At 43.3% G+C, this 20134-nt stretch overlaps 1 protein-coding gene across 1 annotated transcript in view; it reads left to right on the forward strand.

Annotated features, from left to right (window-relative positions):
* Positions 1-6615: 6615 nt before the first annotated feature.
* Positions 6616-20134, forward strand: part of LOC126268140 (serine/threonine-protein phosphatase 6 regulatory ankyrin repeat subunit C-like) — a 60710-nt gene continuing 47191 nt past the window's right edge. Inside the window, exon 1 of the mRNA XM_049973671.1 lies at positions 6616-6745. The gene's annotated coding sequence lies outside the window, so the exon portion shown is untranslated. The remainder of the gene's footprint in view (positions 6746-20134) is intronic.

Genomic DNA, 20134 nt, shown 5'->3' on the forward strand with positions numbered 1-20134 from the left:
AAAACAAACAGAAAACAGGGGTGTGCGAAAAAGTGTGATGTGTAAAACATGAAATATGCATAGTTCTGCAGAGCAACTAAAAATTAGGCTACAACTATCACTGCCTAAGAAATAAAAACGTCAACGATGTGCATGTAGGCAAAAAATTAAGAGAAAATCATGGTAAGTAAAAACCAACATACTGTTAACAAACCGTTTTTCGGTCTTCAAGCAAATCAAAATGTAAATTACAGGCCACTGATGATGCTTTACCTCAATAAATTTAAACGCATCTGGTGAAAACCATGCATTTTTTGTAGTTGCAATGACAGAACTAAAATACCATCAAGAATTCTAAAATAACTACGGACAATATGGCCATACAAATGAATAATTTAGTATATTATGTATGGCATTCTTTGAACAGAGCTAACAGAGGTGTCTGGTGTGTGGGTAGCATTCTGCACATACCAACCACCGCTTGCTGCAAGTCTCAAGGCATTGGTAAATTATTCTTTTCTTCCAATAGAGAATGTTCCATCAACATGCAGTGGACCTACACTGAAATGTAATTCTATATATAACAGCACCAGCGGAAGCAGTTAAGGTAGTCTTGCCTACGCACAGCCATAAGCAGGTGTCATCCATCCTAAAGCCACTTGACTAGAAATAAGAAGAGTCGTTCCCTAATGGATGAAATAAGCAAAGGAATGTGGTTTTCGGCTATAAAGATGAGTCTTTTTGGTGCGAGAAATCGTTCTACTCTGAGACCTGCTAGCAGCAAAATCAACAACACCAACAGAATCAGCAGAGAGGAAACGTCATAACGGAAATAATGGTTCACCAGGGGCTAACATGGTATCTCAATTAGACTCCAGTGATCCTACAGGTATGTATTTTAGATGATTTTATTGTTACAGCTGGATTTATCTTGCAGATGTGATGGATATGAGCAGATTCAGGGTGTTATCTGCAGCAATTATTCCACGGTGCGACACGATGGCGATATGTTCATCACCCCAACTTGGTTTGTAGCCGCCACCTAACACCATCACAGTCCTGTCCTTCATCATCACCATGGTATGGGGTGATGAGGCCAGGGCATTTGCGAAGGCAGCCATGCCCTAAACTGTCTTACAGACATCATGGACCTTCGTTTTTAAATGCACTCGATTATTAGATTGGAATAGATAGGCAGGATGCGATACTAAAAGCCATCACTGCAAACAACAATGTGATGTGAGGCTCATGGACGTATCAGATGGCACCAGCTTAGAACATGAGTACAACTACTGCTAGGTTACAAGTCTCCTTTGGTCTCTCATTTTTCTCAATTTTCTTTGATTTGGTATCACTTTGTTAATTAGTGTCAGTGGAATAGCCCGAGAAATGTCATTGTTGTAAATGAAACCAGTAATGAGGACCCTGATTCTTATACATGATACTTCAAGCAGCTTTGGGACACTTGCTGTTCTTGCATTGTGTGGATGAGATGGGGCTGGACGAGGGGCCACCTGTGTTGATTGTGTCAGAAAAACGTGTGGTCGGGTCGGGCCGGCTTTCCTGTGAGTATGGGGGAGGAGGGGGAGAGTGGACAATAGCGTGTGGCGGCTTCTTTTGGTGACCGAACTGCTACGGATCTTGCCCATTGTATTAGGCATGGAGCATACTGCGAGCGCCAATTTCTGGAGCCAGCATTAACGTATTATTGATGTTTGCCATTTGACTTCATTTGGTAGGAAAATAGAGCGACTGCGCTACCTCGTTCCCCTCCCTCCCTTCCCTCCCCTCCCCACCACCACACTCACTCATGGAAATGGTAGGAAATTCAAATCTATTAGCAGGAATATCAAATTTTGTGGGTTCACCCTGAGGTTCGGAAACTAACTGACCTAGTTCACAAGATCACCACCAGAGGGCGCTGTTGGTCCCCCCCCCCACCTCCCCCCACTCCTCCCACTTACCCCACTCCCCCTCTCCTCCTGGACTTGTGGGGGAGCTTCAGTCTGAGCTGAGGTGCTGGATAGGATGGGTGTAACACTTTAGTTTGTACAATGTGTTCAATGGACGAGATGCCGGTGTCAGACAAGGAAGAGTTTAACAGCTGTATTAGCTGTAATCATGCAGGTAAGGGTTGTGTCCATAGTTACCTACACAATGCTTGGAAAGCGATGACACTGGACAAACATATGAAGAAGACAAATTCACTTCACTGAGGTGCTGGATAGGATGGGTGTAACACTTTAGTTTGTACAATGTGTTCAATGGACGAGATGCCGGTGTCAGACAAGGAAGAGTTTAACAGCTGTATTAGCTGTAATCATGCAGGTAAGGGTTGTGTCCATAGTTACCTACACAATGCTTGGAAAGCGATGACACTGGACAAACATATGAAGAAGACAAATTCACTTCACTGAGGTGCTGGATAGGATGGGTGTAACACTTTAGTTTGTACAATGTGTTCAATGGACGAGATGCCGGTGTCAGACAAGGAAGAGTTTAACAGCTGTATTAGCTGTAATCATGCAGGTAAGGGTTGTGTCCATAGTTACCTACACAATGCTTGGAAAGCGATGACACTGGACAAACATATGAAGAAGACAAATTCACTTCACTGAGGTGCTGGATAGGATGGGTGTAACACTTTAGTTTGTACAATGTGTTCAATGGACGAGATGCCGGTGTCAGACAAGGAAGAGTTTAACAGCTGTATTAGCTGTAATCATGCAGGTAAGGGTTGTGTCCATAGTTACCTACACAATGCTTGGAAAGCGATGACACTGGACAAACACATGAAGAAGACAAATTCACTTCACGAAATAATGAAAATGAAGCAGGATGGAGCTGAGCCACGTATGCTGATAAATGATTATGTTGGAACTGTAGACCATTCAAGAAAAGTTTAGTGAGTCTTGTAACACAAGAGGCCAGATGCTCTTCTGCTCTGATGCAAGCATCTATGTGTACAGTTGAGGAGATGCTGGTGACAAGCAGGGATGATTTTAGTAAGTGTACTACATGCAAGCACGCAGCTGAGGACTGCGCCCGTAGCTACCTGCACGAGGATTGGAAAGGAAAGATAATGGATGAGCTTAAGAAGAAGAATACTTTTCATCAAGTGCTGGTAATGCAGTGAAGATGCATTTTGCAACTCATAGAGCTTACTCCTTGTGCTGGAACTATTAGCTGTAATCATGCAGGTAAGGGTTGTGTCCATAGCTAACTACACAATGCTTGGAAAGCGATGATACTGGACAAACACATGGAGCTGGCCGGGGGTGGCCGAACGGTTCTAGGTGCTACAGCAGGTTCGAATCCTGCCTCAGGCATGGCTGTGTGTGATTTCCTTAGGTTAGTTAGGTTTACGTAGTTCTAATTCTAGGGGATTGATGACCTCAGAAGTTAAGTCCCATAGTGCTCAGAGCCATTTGAACCATTCGACCCTTTTTCGAAATGCCTCGTAAGTATGACTAAGAGACGAATTTGTGCAACAACCCAGGCCGAGTGAAGAAGTTCAGAAAACTATCACTAGAGGTCTCTCGAAATAGGTTTTGCCATCCCCTCCACCACCACCTGAAAATTAGTGGGGACCAATAAGAGTGCAGGAAAACTACATCTGATCATATGCTCAGTACACTGGGAATATAGGGCAGATGTGGTAGCCCGCCAGCCTTCGTAGTCAGTCTCTGGAAGAAAAAGAACCCTGAAGCATCACCAGCAGCAGTGGAGATTCTGTGGCACACCGCAACTGTAGAAAAGGAGGAACTGTAAAAGCAAGTACAAATATATATACAATTAGCTTCACTGCAGGTACATTTTTTTCTTCGTTCAACTCCATTTTCTTTGTATGTGCCGATGCTTATTGCTTCTTCTTCTTCTTCTTTGTTCAGCGGTGATATCTGACGTGTCCAGACCAGCAGCAGCAATGACCACCAGCTTGTCTGGGCCAGCAATGACATCTGATGTGTCAGGACAAACATTAGCATTAACATTATCGGCTCTTGTTGCGCACCTGGTGAGCATGCTGTCTATACACACAGCGCTGAATACACCCAACCTCTCCCTGCACACGTGTGCAGGTGGTCGTACTCCACATGGTACAGGCCAGTACTGGCTACCAACATACGAGCCATCCCAGAGAATTCTGATGACACTGCAAGAAGAGCAAACTGCAGATATTGTAGGAGAGAGTTCCACCTAGCGCTCTAATGCTTTTCACTTCAACGTACAATTTAACATCTACGTTTAAATATCGGTATACTAGCAACTGTAGCAGCCAATGACTGGTGTGTGTTATTAGAAATTGAAAAACAAAAAAAAATGTTAAAGTGCATTTTACTGAGCACGAATAGGATGAAATGGACCACGCTGAAGCCTGTATCAATCATCAGGTGACCACCGAGCGCTATCAAGCTCGTACCTCATCAAACATTACCTGTACTGCTATAGCTCTCTCAATTACAACAGTGTATGATGACTCAGCACAGCGTGTGAAATCAGAGAACTCAGTCACTTATCTGCGATATTACACCATTAAAAACATGTTTGGTCTAGGTAGGCATTACCCTGTGTGTTAGAAAGACTGGACAGATGGCTGTATTGTGTGTGTGTTAGCCAGAAGGCGCAAGAGTATAAACGCACCTTTGAGTGCACTAGGCACGACTAAACGACAGACCGACAAATTCTACGTGTGTATGTGTTTTGGCCGACCTACCAACGAATTTTCCTTGTAAGGATGTTTGGCGGGATTTTGGCTAAACCACCCAGGACTCCACACAGCTGTGCTACGGGTAGCGCTGTCTGGCAACCGCCTAACATACAGTTTGTCTTTTGTCACAGTGCATAGAATTACAATATTTTGTTCTAATACACACGATAAGGTGCGAAGCGGACGAAACCTTAGGGACAGAGTTTCTTCAGAAATTTGACACGGAGACACGTCGTGCGAGGTAGCAATACAGATTTTTAACGAATCCATAATAGTTTCATGTGGCACATAGAGAGAATAAAAGTCAGTCGACCTTCGGTATCTCTTTTTTTTTAGGTTTTATTTCCGATACTTATCGGAAATGAAATCTGGAGACGGAAATTTCAAGATTCAATTGTCATTAATTCATAAAATATACTTGCTTATTGTTATAAGTGTCAAGAACTTCCAACTTATATCCAAGTCCTCTGGTATGAAGAGGAAAGTGTGGGACCTTTCTTTTTTTTTTACATTTCTACCTGTTGCTAAATGTTCATTTATTAAGTATATGTTGTTGCGTTTATTAGACGACGTGCACCGTGTGTAGTCTGTCATCTTCAAATTTGATACGAGATTCTTAATCTTACAGGCCACCTTTAATGCTACTACATACGTAAATTATTAACGTTTGTACAAACCTCTTTTGTTTCATTTATTCTGCTGTGCCATGATGTGTTTCCTCGGTCAACTATAAATCTCGTCGCAGATTTAAGGAATTATGTGTGAAATCTTACGGGACTTAACTGCTAAGGTAATCAGTCCCTAAGCTTACACACTACTTAACCTAATGTATCCTAAGGACAAACATACACACCCATGCCCGAGGGAGGATTCGAAATTCCGCCGGGGCCAGCCGCACAGTCCATGACTGCAGCGCCATAGACCGCTCGGCTGATCCCGTGCATTTAAGGAATTACTGTAGCTAAGAATTGTAGGGATACAACTGCACTGAATCTGAGGTTATCTTAACTTCTGCCAATGGCTAGAAATCGTAATGAAGCCAACAGTACCTCCTCGCACCTTACAGCCTCTCTCACGGCTGCATTCTTTTTCGTTAATAATGGTTTGATCATGTTCAACAACTCCGAAATGCACGATTCGCCCTTTCTTAGATAAATAGGAAACTCATCGGCTTCAAAAATGGTTCAAATGGCTCTGAGCACTATGGGAACATCTGAGGTCATCAGCCACTACTTAAACCTAACTAACCTACGGACATTACACACATCCATGCCTGAGGCAGGATTCGAACCTCCGACCGTAGCGGTCGCGCGGTTCCAGACTGAAGCGCCTAGAACCGTTCAGCCATACCGGCCGGCTCATCGGCACCGGCTTCCAGAAGCTTAAATAACATAATGTGGCTGGATTTCTTTCCTTGCATTAGCCACTTCTTGGCTCACAGCTTTCTCTCAGCCTTTTTTTTTTTTTTTTACTTGCCTCTAAAACAGGCAACGCACACTCCCGTTTTTGTTTCTGTCTAACACCAAGCGGTATCTTGTCTAACATAAACTCTATGAACTCAAAGATAAACAAATCTCAACAACAGGGCGGCGCTGTAATCGCTGTGTTTAGTCGGTCGGGACGTGTGTAGGCTGCCATGAAATTGGTCGGTTGGTCGGTCGTTCGTCCGATAAGTTGGTGCGTGTGTAGGTGCCTATAGCTGTTAAATCTGAGTGAAAAATAAAATTCACGAACAATTTTTTCAAGATATGTTTCCTGTCTGACGTTTATTATCCGCAATAAATATTTTCACCATAATGCCCTAATTGAAATACCTATAAATCCTGTTAAGAGCATAAAGTAACACTCCAATCGAGACAAGTAATTGCCGAAAGTGAAACGAAACACTTTGTGACCGCCGTGGACGCGCCATCTGACGGAGATGGGCCAAAGTTTCCAGCGATAACTGGCGATAGCCGTGTTGTGCCGGCGGGGGGATGCTTGCTGTCGCCTTGTGACTCCACCGCGTTGCGCCGTTTGTCGCCGGTTTGACCGTCGCGTCGCAGAGGACCTGCAAAGGTAACAGCGAAGCCTGCAGCGTGTCTTGTTAAATACCGTAGGGGTGGAACGTTTAACGCCTCTGCCGCGGCAGAACATATTTTGTAGTCTCTACCCTGCTCGACAGGAAAGCACGAAGTAATTTCACTTAACAATACAGAAAGGCAACAATAGTTGGGCAAGGTGTGTCGAGGGGAATGTTCGATAAGACTCGTCGGTTTTGGACAGCTGATTGTTTGATTTGGGGGAGGGGACCAAACTGCGAGGCCGTCGGTCATGCTTTGGCCAGTGACGTATTGGTAATGGCTGCTGTCACGTCACCTTTCCGTGCATGTATTCACAGTTTTGTTGAGTTGGCTAAGCCAACGAATATGAACGAAAGGACGACAAGAAAAAGTTGGTCGTGGTGACGGACTGCTCAGTAGCTTAGCCGAAGGTTAGGTTTTAAAGCTGGTGTAGGCAATGAATGTGATGATAAACCGTAGCAGTGGTGAAGGACTGATCTGTAGCTTAGCCTTCTCGAAAAACATCGCTAATAACATCACGTTATAGTCGCTATATTGTTGACGGCGTTTGTTCAAAGTTTCCCACGCCACTGGTCAAAGCCGATGACTCGTGTATAACATTTCTTTATATCCGGGCAGCTCATAAGTGTAATAGTTCCCATGTTGCATGCTGTGTAAAACATGTTGCCAGCCGTTCTACATCTACCTTTATTTTGCAGTTCTCACTTAAGTGCATGGTCGAGTTTATCGAACCGCCTTCAAACTATTTCCTTACGGTTACAGTCGCGAATAGCACTTATGAATAACATTCTCCGTGCGAGTTCTGATTATGATTTTATCATACTAGTTATTTTGCCCCATGTACGTAGAAGTCAACAGAATATTCTCGCATTCGGGGGTGAATGAAATTTCGTGGAAACATCTAGCCGCAAAGAAGACGCCGTTATTTCCATTATTGCCAGCCCAACTGGCGTACCATAGCTGTGACTCACACTCCCATATTTCACGATAATAGAAAACGAGATGTAGTTCTTAGAGCTTTTTCGATCTCCTCCGTACTATTTCTCGATTATTGCTGGACGGTGTAGGATTCTTAAGAGATGGTCTCTTAAGAATCCTACACCGTCCAGCAATAATCGAGAAATAGTACGGACAAGCGGTAGTGTAGGCGGCCTGTTGTATCTTCTAAGTGGTCTGCCAAAACAACGCCCCACAAAATTATCTTTATGGTCATTCCAGTCTGTTTTTCGTAATTATCCCCAGAAATTCAGTGGAAATGGAAGCTCTTATATTTGTAATTTGTCATGTAAACGAAATTTGAGTCCTTTTAGTACACATGTGGATGACTTCACACTTATCATTAGGTAGAGTCCATTACCACTTTTCGCCTCTTATACATGAAATGTTGTGCAAATCATTTTGCAATTCATCTTCTGAGTAGGAAAAACAGATGGCCTGTAACGCCTCCTTTGGGAGCGGTAGACGTCACTACTGTTTTACGCGATGACTTTCCGTCAAGTACTACGAGCTGTGACCTTTCTGGTTGCAAATCACGAATCCAGTCGTACAACTGAGATCATAGGCAGATATTACACCATCAAAATTCTTCGCCAAAGAAATTTTATCAGGTATTCATATTTCTTTGATAAAGAGCTTTCGCGTGGCGCAAAAGCAGTATTATGTCTTCAAATATTTTTTCATAGTCCCTTCACAATGACTGCTGCCATGTGGTAACAGAAGAACCGCGTCATATTAGCTGAGAAACTGCTATTTTTAGCGTTGTTATATTCGTATTTCACAGAAGCTAAACGAGGCAGTGAGTTATGAAACACAATTACGATTTGTAATTAAACAAACGTACCCCCCTCCCCCTATCTCTCCTGTTAAAGTTTGCAAATAACAATAAAACGAGTGCAGTGCAATGTAATGTAACAGAATGGTAATCGTATCATCGAAAGTCGTCAAACATGAGAAAAGGATTGTGACGCGGTCCGTGTCAGTTCGAAATGAACTGATTGTGAGTATATCCTCGTGCTAGCCAAGCACTTTCTCATGCTTTAAGCGATTGTAGTTGGTTTCTCGAATTTCTTTACGGGTTTGACACATTTTAATACATTCAAAACTAGGCACATTCTTTGGTATTAGCTGTTATTTAATGATGAGGAAGACATTTTGGTCTTGTCCTTACTCCTATGCCTTGAGACTATCTATCAAGCTTGTTTCCCAGCTTAAACTATTAGTCATCTAATACTTCCGCCTGTGAAGAACCAGCCCATGTTCCACTACCTTTAGCACAAAACTCAATTCTTATTCACTTCTAGCTACCACTTCTGAATCATCAATGAATAGTATTGTAATAATTATCCGCCACTTGAAAAACAAGAGTTCTTTAAATCGCTTTTCAGTGAACGAAGAAATATCATTGGTGACAATGATCTTGTCTTACTTTTTTTCCTAGTTTTGATTTATTATACAAGTGTCAATGTGGACTATTCTAGTTAGGTTCGAAGAAAGACTGGGTTTCCAGCTCCCTGCCTAAAACAGGAAATATCTTGTTTCATTCCAGATTGCAAAACGTCTTTCCATATTTGTAGTGGCACAATAAGGTCCGAAATAGGACCACCTTTGCATTCTGAATGTGCTGCTCCATTCTACAGACAATGCAATCGTTTCGCAGTGTGTTTATACATGCCAGCCACTTCGGTAAACAGAAGACGATCGCTTTCTGGAATTAAATCCAAGGCTAGATTTGGCCAAATAAATCTGACGAAGGGCATCACTTAACAAAAATTTCCGATTACACTATGTCAAATGTTTGACAAACTACTTTTATCAATAAAATTTGATAGTGTAATACCATCCATACTCCATTTTCATGCTATTTGATTAGAAACCAGTTGCGAGGAACTGTGTCAAAAGCCTTCTAAAATCTAGAAATATGGAATCAGTTTGACACCCCCTGTCGAATTCAGTCACTACTTCGATTTCTTATTTATAATTTATTATGTTCGAACACTGTTGCAAAACCCTGCTGCATCGACGTCAGTGATACCGATATGTAATTTAATGTATTACTTCTGTTTCCTTTGTTGTGTATTGTGTGATGTATGAAACTTTCCAGTCTTTAGGTGCGGATCTTTTATCAAGCGAGAGTTTCGCACGACCACTAAGTATGGAGCTATTACATCATACTGTGGAAGGAGCCTAACTGGGGTGTAATCTCGAGCGGAAGACGTAATTCCATTAACTGAAATTGCTTCGCTACCCCGAGGATAACTGTTTCTAAGCTACGTTGGCAGCTGTTCTTGATTCGAATTCTGGAGTATGTCCTTCGTCTTCGGTGAACGAGTTTCGGAAAAGCGGTTTTAGGAACTCTGCTTCTGGTGGTGGGCTTAGGCTTTTAATGCGTCATCTAAGCAAGCGATCGAAATAATTGTGGAGTGAAACTGGCCATGTATTCACTCGATGCAAAACCTACGTTTAAAGACGAATGGTCTTCAAAATATTTATCCTGTGACGTGAGAGACTCCTCTGCTAACGAAACAAACTGATAACTGCACAGCAGTGGCTAAGTCACCGACTGGCCATCCAGATAAGTTTCCCGTGGTTTTACTGAATCGAATTCAGACGAATCCCGGGACAAACTTCGTGGAAATACGGAAGCGTCCGATCCCACGCGTCTGCTTTGACCCATGACGTCACAAATATGGCGGAAACGACCATAAACCACGATTCCAATATGGCGCACATAAAGTCGGTACGTACACGTTATAAGGACGAAAAAACATCAAAAACAAACACACTTTCCACAGAAAACTTAATGACACTAACGGGACAAGGGCGGAAAATGGGGTGTTTTTGGGTGGGGGCAAACTAAATATAAACAAATTTAGACACCCACCCCCATACAAGACCACACAAAACGACTAAAAACCGACTTCACAAAACTCCCCAAATACCACTAAACACAATATCATCTGGAATCGGACACTTCCCTTCCCTTGACAGCAGCGCCCGATCCCATAGATTAGGATTAAACACTTCGCTTGGCCTATATAGCTCAAAAACATCTCCCGATACCAATATCAACATACACAGACACACTTCCCTTGACCAGCGCACTGTTAATTTTATCCGTCATATCCATTCCTGAACAAAAACAACAATCAATTAATTTTACTAAAATTACCACACGATGGTACAGCGAACAACACTAAATTAACCTTCACACAAAATCGTTAACTCACTGAAACGAATTCCACTACAAACACAGCCGACACTCGAACAATTCTGGATAATGAGCAAAAGGAAACTGAGCCCATTACACCACACAATCGAAAATCCTGAACATACCACCAGAAACCACAACAAACCACATCACGACGTCATCTACAAACACGCCACACTCACAAACCAAACTCCGCGCCGTCATGACGTCACGGGTCAAAGCCGACGCGTGGGATCGGACGCTTCTGTCGAGCAAACTTCGTCATTCTCCTGCGTTCAGGCCGTCCACTCGACGCCAAATGCTAGTCTCCCTTTTTTTCCGACAATTCTGTCTGAGATAAGAGGATATCTGAACTGAAGGAAGGAAATACGGTCTAGATTTTGAATGTGTGTATTACTGCGTTGCTGTGCATTTAATTTCAAACGCATGTCTGAAGATCTTGATACTGTGACTCCGCCTTAGCCAGTGACGTCACCACACTATTGCCGTTTTGTAAAACTGGTAAGGCGGAAATTTTCCACCAGATTCATATTCACTGTCATTTACGTGTAATTTGACATGGTTATCGCTTAGGCATCACGCTATAGAAATATCTATGAAATAGCGTTGCACATGTGCCTTACATTGTAACAGCTGAACGCAAGTCCAATGTCAGGTTCTGGTAGAGACACAATGCAGATTTGAGCAGATTTAAGTTGCTTACCAGAAAATAACGCAAAGTGGAACCTGCCTACTTTGTGAGGTTTAATCTCCAAACTTGAGATCACTATCAGCGTGAGAAATCATACATACAGTTCATCAGCCATTCTCGCAAATCCGGCCTGTCTTTCGGAATTGTGATTTTGGTCTTCGTGTAGAATTATGAGAGACATACTTATCCAGCTCTGGGGTTACCAGTACATAACTGGCTAATAGTTAATAACAGGGGCAGTGTTGATACCATAAGGATGGAGGATAACGCGACCTACGCACACCCCCACAGTAGCAGACCCACGTGTTTCGTATCATTGGTTTGATGCAGCTGTGTAAAATGCTGTTGGGAAAGTAATCACGGAATACTCAGTGTATTGAAAATAATAAATGTGCACTAACTGCAGCAAAATAAAGCTATGGTGGTACGAATAGTCAAGCAATTAAAACTCGTATTCGGTACATGGAACGTGTTCGGGCAAGCAGCAGTTGGTAATCTGCTAAACCAGTTTCCACTCTCATCTGTTAAGACTCACGCAGGTTGCGATGCTTCGTCAGTTTTCTGGTGAAATCTTCGAAAAGACAAAACGCTAAAGCTTTTAGATAAAAGGTCATCATTGAAAACCGTTTCCGATGGTACTATTTTTCCCCCATCTTTTTATTTCTAATTTTGAATTTGAAGTCGTAATCTCAAATTTACAGTTGCTCCCATGCAATGCAAGGTTCACTTTTATAGTTGCTCATATACAGGGGATACGCAAGATACTGTGAACGCTTGTACTTACTTGGGAATGGCTTATTAATAAAAGGTTGGACCCCATTATTGCATAGCCTCCAGTGTAATGTTATGCCACTCTTCGATCAGAACCTCTTCTAACTCCTGCAGTGACGAGGGAGGCGGAAACCTGCTCTGGAGTCTGCGCTCGAATACCGCCTCCAAGGATCTGATAATGTTCGGGTCCGTGGACTGTACTGGACAGGGAAGACGTTGCAGTTCACTTGCCTGTTCCAGCCTGTCCTGGCTGTGTGAATGTGTGCATTATCGTCCTGAAATATGGCATAATTGTTGGGAACAACATTTGAAAAATGGGGTGCATCTGATCACCTGAAATGTTTACATAATCATCGGCTGTAGCACGGTGTTTGAGAGTAATGATGGGACCAACGGAATACCATGATACAGTTGCCCACACCCTCACACTTCCACCTCCAAGCATAACGCTTGGGATGAAGCAATCAGGATTGAAGGCTTCTTTTGGCGTTCTCCAGAGGTAACAGAGGTAACCGACATTCGAAATAACGAAAACGTTGACTCGTCGGACCATATGACGTATTTCCCCTTATCAGCTGTCCAGAATTCATGCCCCTGACACCATGCTTTAAGTTTCTTTGCGTTGGTTGTCGTCACTAATGGTTTCGGTATAGCAGCTAGTCCATGAATATTCGCTTTTCTGTGTTCTCGGCGGACAGTGTATAAATACTGGGTAACGAAGATGGCTATTGAGCTCTGCAGTTACATTATCCGGCGTAGTTTTGTGTTGTTTTCACACAAGTCGTGTTAGCGTACGACTATCTCTGTCGTTTAGTTTCTATTTGTACCCACTATTACGTTTCTGTAGGCTGTCATGACTGTTAAAACAGCTGCTCTTTAAACGTTCAACAACTTGGCTGTCTTGGTTACTGATGCTCCAGCTAATCTGGCCCCCACAATCTGTCCTCTTTGGAACGCTGTTAGGTCTTTCACTGCACGCCGACCTCGGTCTCTGAATGCAAATACGAAGTGTGCACTACGCGCAAACAACCTGCATTGATGCCTGCCTAGTCTATATTGAAGATGCACAGTCCAGCACGGCACATCTTTATCTGCGCTGATGACCGTCAAACACAATCATTCTAGGTGTTTCCATAGTTTCACTTACGGCATCCAATGGGTTTATATTCTCCTTTTTCTTTCGTTGCTCTATTCACACTCTTTCTTAAATAATGTTATGATTTTGTGAATTAGTTAACATATTAGCATCTCTTTTCGTCTAGGACGATGACTTACATAACTGTCTGCAGATGTTCTAGACTTTGCTGTAAGCTTTGAAACAATTCCCGTCTCTCGCTACATTGTAGTGTGACGCTTTCTGGCTTCCTGCAAGTACTACGCTTGTTTGTTGCGTAGCTTTGTATTGTAGGACTGCAGCTGTTGTTAATGTTTTTGGTTATAATCTTGCCAAATCTACAAAAGTGTTCAAAACTCTCACCACCCTGCGTGGCTATTCTGCTGACTGAAAGGGCGTTGAATGCCCTCGTGCAATATACTGCCTTGTTTTACAGTATTATTGTCACTTTACGAGTTTAAGACCTGATATACCCGTCGAAGTCTCTAGAGGTGTTAATATTAAATATCTGGTTTAGCAGTAAAGATTAGGATCGCATTTTCACTTATAGAATACTAGATCCTCCAGGAAGAAAGTTCGCTATGGACGAGAGTACTAGAAGATTCCCCTCGAATGGTTTTAAACTATAGTTTTGTTTTTACACCGGCTGTTAACGTGATACTGCACGAGATCTTTTCAGTGAGCCTCCCACATTCTCTAAACTGCTGGTGTAGTTAAAAGGTTTGAGATTTGGACGACTCTGATTTCCGTGTCGTATTATCGATCTGCACGATCGCATGTAACAACAAAAAAAAAAACACTCCCCGGGACCGTACACAATCGGTCGACAATGTTCTGTGTGGCGATTCTCTTATCAGGCGACCTTAGTTTCCTCAGGAATTCTTCTGTGCAACGTCCCACTTAACTTGGAACAAGTGGGACAATAGCTGTAATTGCTGTCTCGGGGGAAACGACACAAACCAGGGGCTAAACTACAAAAATATAATCCCCTGCACATAAGATTTTTTGCTAAGGCCCTGACTTCACGTTCACTTTGACTAGTTACTAGAAGTCAATTGTAAAACCTTCCTATTTTAACATCATGTGAGAAAAATTCACAACAGTCAAGGAATAATAAACTCCCACAGAATAAATTAGATATAACTCGCGAACTAATAATTGTCATAATTAAATTCAGCAGAGCATCACCAAAAAATCCTCAGGTAACACCTCACGCTGCTCATTCATTCAATCAAAACTAACTACTGAATCACATCCAACAGTAGTTAATAACCCTCCTATATTTTCTCATACTAATGAGGAGGTATTGAATAGAATTGGGGAGAAGAGGAGTTTGTGGCACAACTTGACAATAAGAAGGGACCGGTTGGTAGGACATGTTCTGAGGCATCAAGGGATCACAAATTTAGCATTGGAGGGCAGCGTGAAGGGTAAAAATCGTAGAGGGAGACAAAGAGATGAATACACTAAGCAGATTCAGAAGGATGTAGGTTGCAGTAGGCACTGGGAGATGAAGAAGCTTGCACAGGATAGAGTAGCATGGAGAGGTGCATCAAACCAGTCTCAGGACTGAAGACCACAACAACAAACATATTTTCTCGTAAGTAACTTTAGTTTGTGCCAACCTATCCCTGAATAGCTATGAAGGTCAATGATAAAATTCAGTTAACAAGCATCCTAGGTGCTGTTAGAAAATTGCGGCAATAATTACGTAACAAGTGAGATCAAATTTATTTTCGGCGGCGGTAGCAGATAATCCTTCTCTTCGGCTTTCGTAGCATCCTCGACCGGCCATCGGTTACACGCAACTAGTGGCCAAGTAGTGGTTGACAGCTATACCCACCTCAATGTCACGCGTATGTAGGCGAGCGATTTGGCCGCCTTGAGTTAGTAGGAGGTACCTGAGGCGAATTTGCTTGCAGGGGACCTGGGGCTTAGGGCGCGACGTGGCCGCCCCTGCGGGGCAGGTGCAAGGGCGTCAACAAAGGGCCGGACGTGCGGAGAATCCCAACGCTGGTAATTTCGACGACGGTTGCCTTGCTTACCAGAATGCACAATGACTAGCAATGGTAGGCTTAGACAAACTGAAAGACGGCTTCTTACACCTCTTTGAGTTCCTACAGTAATTAGCAGTCGAGTATTAAACAAATCCGAATCTATTTGTGATCTCATAAAAATAAGGCGCATCCAATGACACAATATTTTCATTATATTTGAAACTACAGAAGTTAATATTTCACAATGAACCTCCGAATTACCAATTTTTAAAAGCAAGTGCTTCATGCTATCTCAAAAACGATATTAGATGATAGCATTGCACAGTAGATATCATCCCAGAAAGTCGCCCATCCGTACATATTCTGTTTGACTTCTGACGCCTTTTATCTCCTTCATTACGCAAATGTTTGGTGGTACATTGTATTCTCCAACTACACATCAAATGGGTACAGCATGAATACGTCACATATTTTCATACATGTGTAGTTATTTATTGAACAGTTTACGTCTTTCACTTAACTTCACTTACATGTTTATTGCAAGTACTAGGAAAACCATGTAATATAGAAGTGGTCAGTTCTGTGTGTTACCTGACACCCTTCCACTCCATAGGTCACATAATTCTTTTGTGATAACGTGCTTGGCTACCACGGAGCCTTAGCCTCTGCAGGCTTATACTTGCACTATTACTTTCTCCCTCTGCCTCTCCATCGGATGGTTTCATTGATACAGACCCTGCTTGGACCTGGTTCCTGACTGGGACTCAAGTTCCCACTTCTAGCGTTCCCTACAACTTCTCATCAAATAAACATTTGGTACCCATTGTTGTCTGACCTGCCACCAGTTATCAAAATTCTACAGAAGTATGGATCGTGCAGGGAAGGTTGCCCATGTGGTAGGTGCTCCACGTTTGTCTCTTTCCATCTTTACATCCTTCCCTTCCCTTAAATATGGTAATCCTCCTAAACCCTTCTTGGTAATCAGCTGATTTCGTGTGTGTGTGTGTGTGTGTGTGTGTGTGTGTGTGTGTGTGTGTGTGTGTGTGTGTGTGTGTGTGTGTGTGTGTGTGTGTGTGTGTGTGTGTGTGTGTGTGGCGGGGGGAGGGGGGGGTCGTCAAGTACTAGCATAGTGGTAGCCTCCTGACCACTCAGGACTCGCACTAAGCTGAAAACTCCCCATGTATGTCAAGGAGTATGCGCCCATTGCGACTGGGACACAGTGACTCCGAGCAACATATTACTGGTCAGGTAGCTGCCGCAGAGTCTGCATGTGAACACTACTTGTGCCCCTCCCCCATCTATGTCACCTGTGGAAAGCAACATTATCCCCGCTTACCAAATTGCACTACTTTCCAGAGAGAAGAGAATCCAAGAATACAATACTTTGTACAAACTAGCCAATGAAGAGACCAAGAAGAAATATGAACAGTTGCACCCAGCATGTATAACAGTGTCATATGCTACAGCTATGATAATGTTGCCCACTTTGAAGATGGTACTCCTGCCTGTTAAACCGCTTACTGTGAGCGCTCAGCACTGCTCACCCATGCCTGCGCCCTGATGGTTGGGGGGCCCCCTCTTGCTACATTCTCCACATCTACTTCAGGATTGTTGACCTCCCACCCACCAGGAACACTGGCCCTCACCTCTGTCAGAGCCAAATCAACTTCTGTCTCCATGGAGGGAGGGGGCGGGGGGTCCCTGAGAACATTTTCTTCAAAGGTTTCAGACGCTCTACAGCTGGACACTGGCCAGTGGTTGAAAGAGCCACAGACTGCTGGACCACCATCCTTACCTGATTCAGAGAGGTCTTTGCATTCATAAAAGATAAAATAGTCTCCTAAGAAGGAAATTCCGTTGGCGCCTACACCACCAGATCTGCATGTTCCACTCTTGTTCCCCAGGCTGAAATTGGGGGCGGCCTCTGAGGACCCAGTTTACCCAACACAAGGGATCCCGGAACTTCAGATGCATTGATGCCATAACGCCTCAGTTAGTGGCAGCGGCTGGCCTTACGGCATAACCTGCTTCCTTGGCTCCATCATGGCCTCTGGATGCTGTTGGATGCAGTCTGCTCATATATTCTCTGTCTGACACATACTCTAGAGGCCACTTCCCATTTGATATCCGTTTGCTGACTCCTACCCCACCTACATATAAACCCAGTTGGCAGCCTTCTGAGGTTGACTGCAGGCTTTACTCCTCCTTGACCAACAACACTTCCTGTTTATCGCGCCGTTTCCCTGTCCCTTGGTGGACCGAGGCGTGCCGTGACGCAATTCATGCACGTAGTCGTTCTCTACCCTCTTTTAATCATTATCCTATGATGGCAAACAGCATTCATTATAAACAGTTGCGTGGGATAGCAAAAAACTAAGTAGATTTCATTCACTAATTCTTTTAACAGTTCCCCCCCCCCCCCACCTCTCTCTCTCTCCCCCTCTCCTTTCATCGTATGGGCCAACCTCTGACGGTTCTCTGGGACCAATACCGATTCACCAGTTTCCGGTCTGACCGTAACAGATTGTAATGTGCACTCTGTTGCTATATCCAAAAACTTGGGCCGTTATTTTTGCGGGATTTCGAGCTCCACCCACTATCACCCCACATTCCTCCGTAGGAAACTAGTGGAGGCGGTTCGAACGATACCCTTCTTCTCTCAGAATGGTGAATGTTAGAGTGCCACCTTTACTATGAGAGAACTAGACCACGCACTCAATTCATGCCGATCCTCTTCGCCTAGGGCCAGACGATGTCCACATTCAGATGTTGCACAATCTTTGTCTTGCGGGCAAGCACTTTCTCCTTCATATGCACAATCGCATCTGGACAGAGAGCACATTTCCCAGAGGCTTGCGAGACGCCACTGTCATTCCCATACCTAAGCCCAGTAAGCACTGTAAAGTATGCGTGTAGAACTGTAAACAGATCCTAGCCGAGGCTCGACATACGTTATGTACCAAGAATGATGGAGGTGTAGCCCTTGTGCGCAATTTCTGGTTAAGCCACCTCACATGAACAGTTATAAACTTAAAAATTACAGGGTCGCCACCAGCCCAAGCCCTTGCTAACAATAAAGAAAAGACCGAACTGGAAATTATCAGTTCAATTAAATTAAGAATTTCGTTATAAGACTGCAATTTCTTTAAAGACACTAACAAGATGAACAGCGTTGTATGTCGTATATCAAGGAGCTTGTTCAATTAAATTGATTTTTTCTCCCATTTTTGTTCACTAGAAGCAAGCAGATTAATTTAAAAAATCAGGGAATAGAAAATTAATTTGAAAACTGGGATCAATGAGAAAGATAAAGGACGCAGAGTTTATCTTTTACGTAGCACATTTATTTCATTGCTGAATTTGATGCACATCCTATGAATACACATGACTGGTGCCTGGATGAAAATTTAACTAAATAATTCGCCAAAAAATTGTAGAATAGCGCAATTAAAAAGGAAAAAAAACAATAGGGAAATGGAACACAATAATTCAGTCATTCCATCTACATACCCACGACAGAAATAGTTCAGAGATACCTATCACCGTTATGCTCATTCACTAGCTTGGAAAGAGATTTATCCGTTTCGCAAGGTTTGTACAGTAGATAAACGACATGGGATCCGCTCCTGCAGCTTACGAACGGCCGAACTTCAGCACGTGGTAAACTTAATTACGCGTTAACTGTTCAGAAATTAGACATTAAACAAAGTGCGATTTTAATAGTGCAATAGCAGAACAATTTTGCTGTCACGAAATAAAATTAACTAGGCAAGGCAGAAAATTCTCTTTAGGAGCTACGAACTGTACTTACCCACCGCTAGCTGCAGTGTGTCCTTTCTCCACCGAGCTTCGCCTAACTACCGGTGCAACGGAAGCTACCAGAGGGGTAGAATCTGCCACCAACTTGACAGACACAGACAAACAAACCAACCAACCTGACTAAAAGGAGTAAACCTCTCCGTCCAGGTATTGGGATCCTAAGTTGGTCATCCTGTACTACCCTCCAAACGAAAAGCAAACATCACCTGCACCTAGCAGACTACAACCAACTCAGCGTACCCCACAAAAGAAACCCGAAACTACTCATAAAAACACTGTCACATTTACGCACACGTAGGGTAGGATGAAGGGAAAAACGTAATAAATACAGGTCATGATTTCGTATGGAACACAGAAAAATCATATCATTTAATAAGCCTTACTTTGACTGCTCAATCTTTCTGGGAGAGCTAATAAATGAAACCGCAATCAGCCGGTGGACAGAATAGGATGCACAGAATCCAGTGAGACAAGCGTCTATGAAACGAATCCACAGAGACGTTTCAGCACAAACATCTTCCTTCTAGCTACTGCCTCTTTTCTCCCATCAGCTGTGTTTGCAAGATGATGGAGGGTGATTCATTCCCGGCTAGTATGATGGACTGAGTCTCACAATTTACTAACCACTGCATAGTGTGAATTTCGAGAGCGTTGTTCTGCAGTTGGCCATCTCGTTACTTTGTCAACCAATGGCATCAATGCTTTTCTGTGGAAATCGAAGAGTGCTGGAAGACTGGTATCCGCTGTGCTCTCTACACGTGAGGCTTACGATGACGCATGCCCTG

The sequence above is a fragment of the Schistocerca gregaria genome, chromosome 4 (assembly GCF_023897955.1).
Source record: "Schistocerca gregaria isolate iqSchGreg1 chromosome 4, iqSchGreg1.2, whole genome shotgun sequence".
In the NCBI taxonomy this organism is placed as follows: domain Eukaryota; kingdom Metazoa; phylum Arthropoda; class Insecta; order Orthoptera; family Acrididae; genus Schistocerca; species Schistocerca gregaria.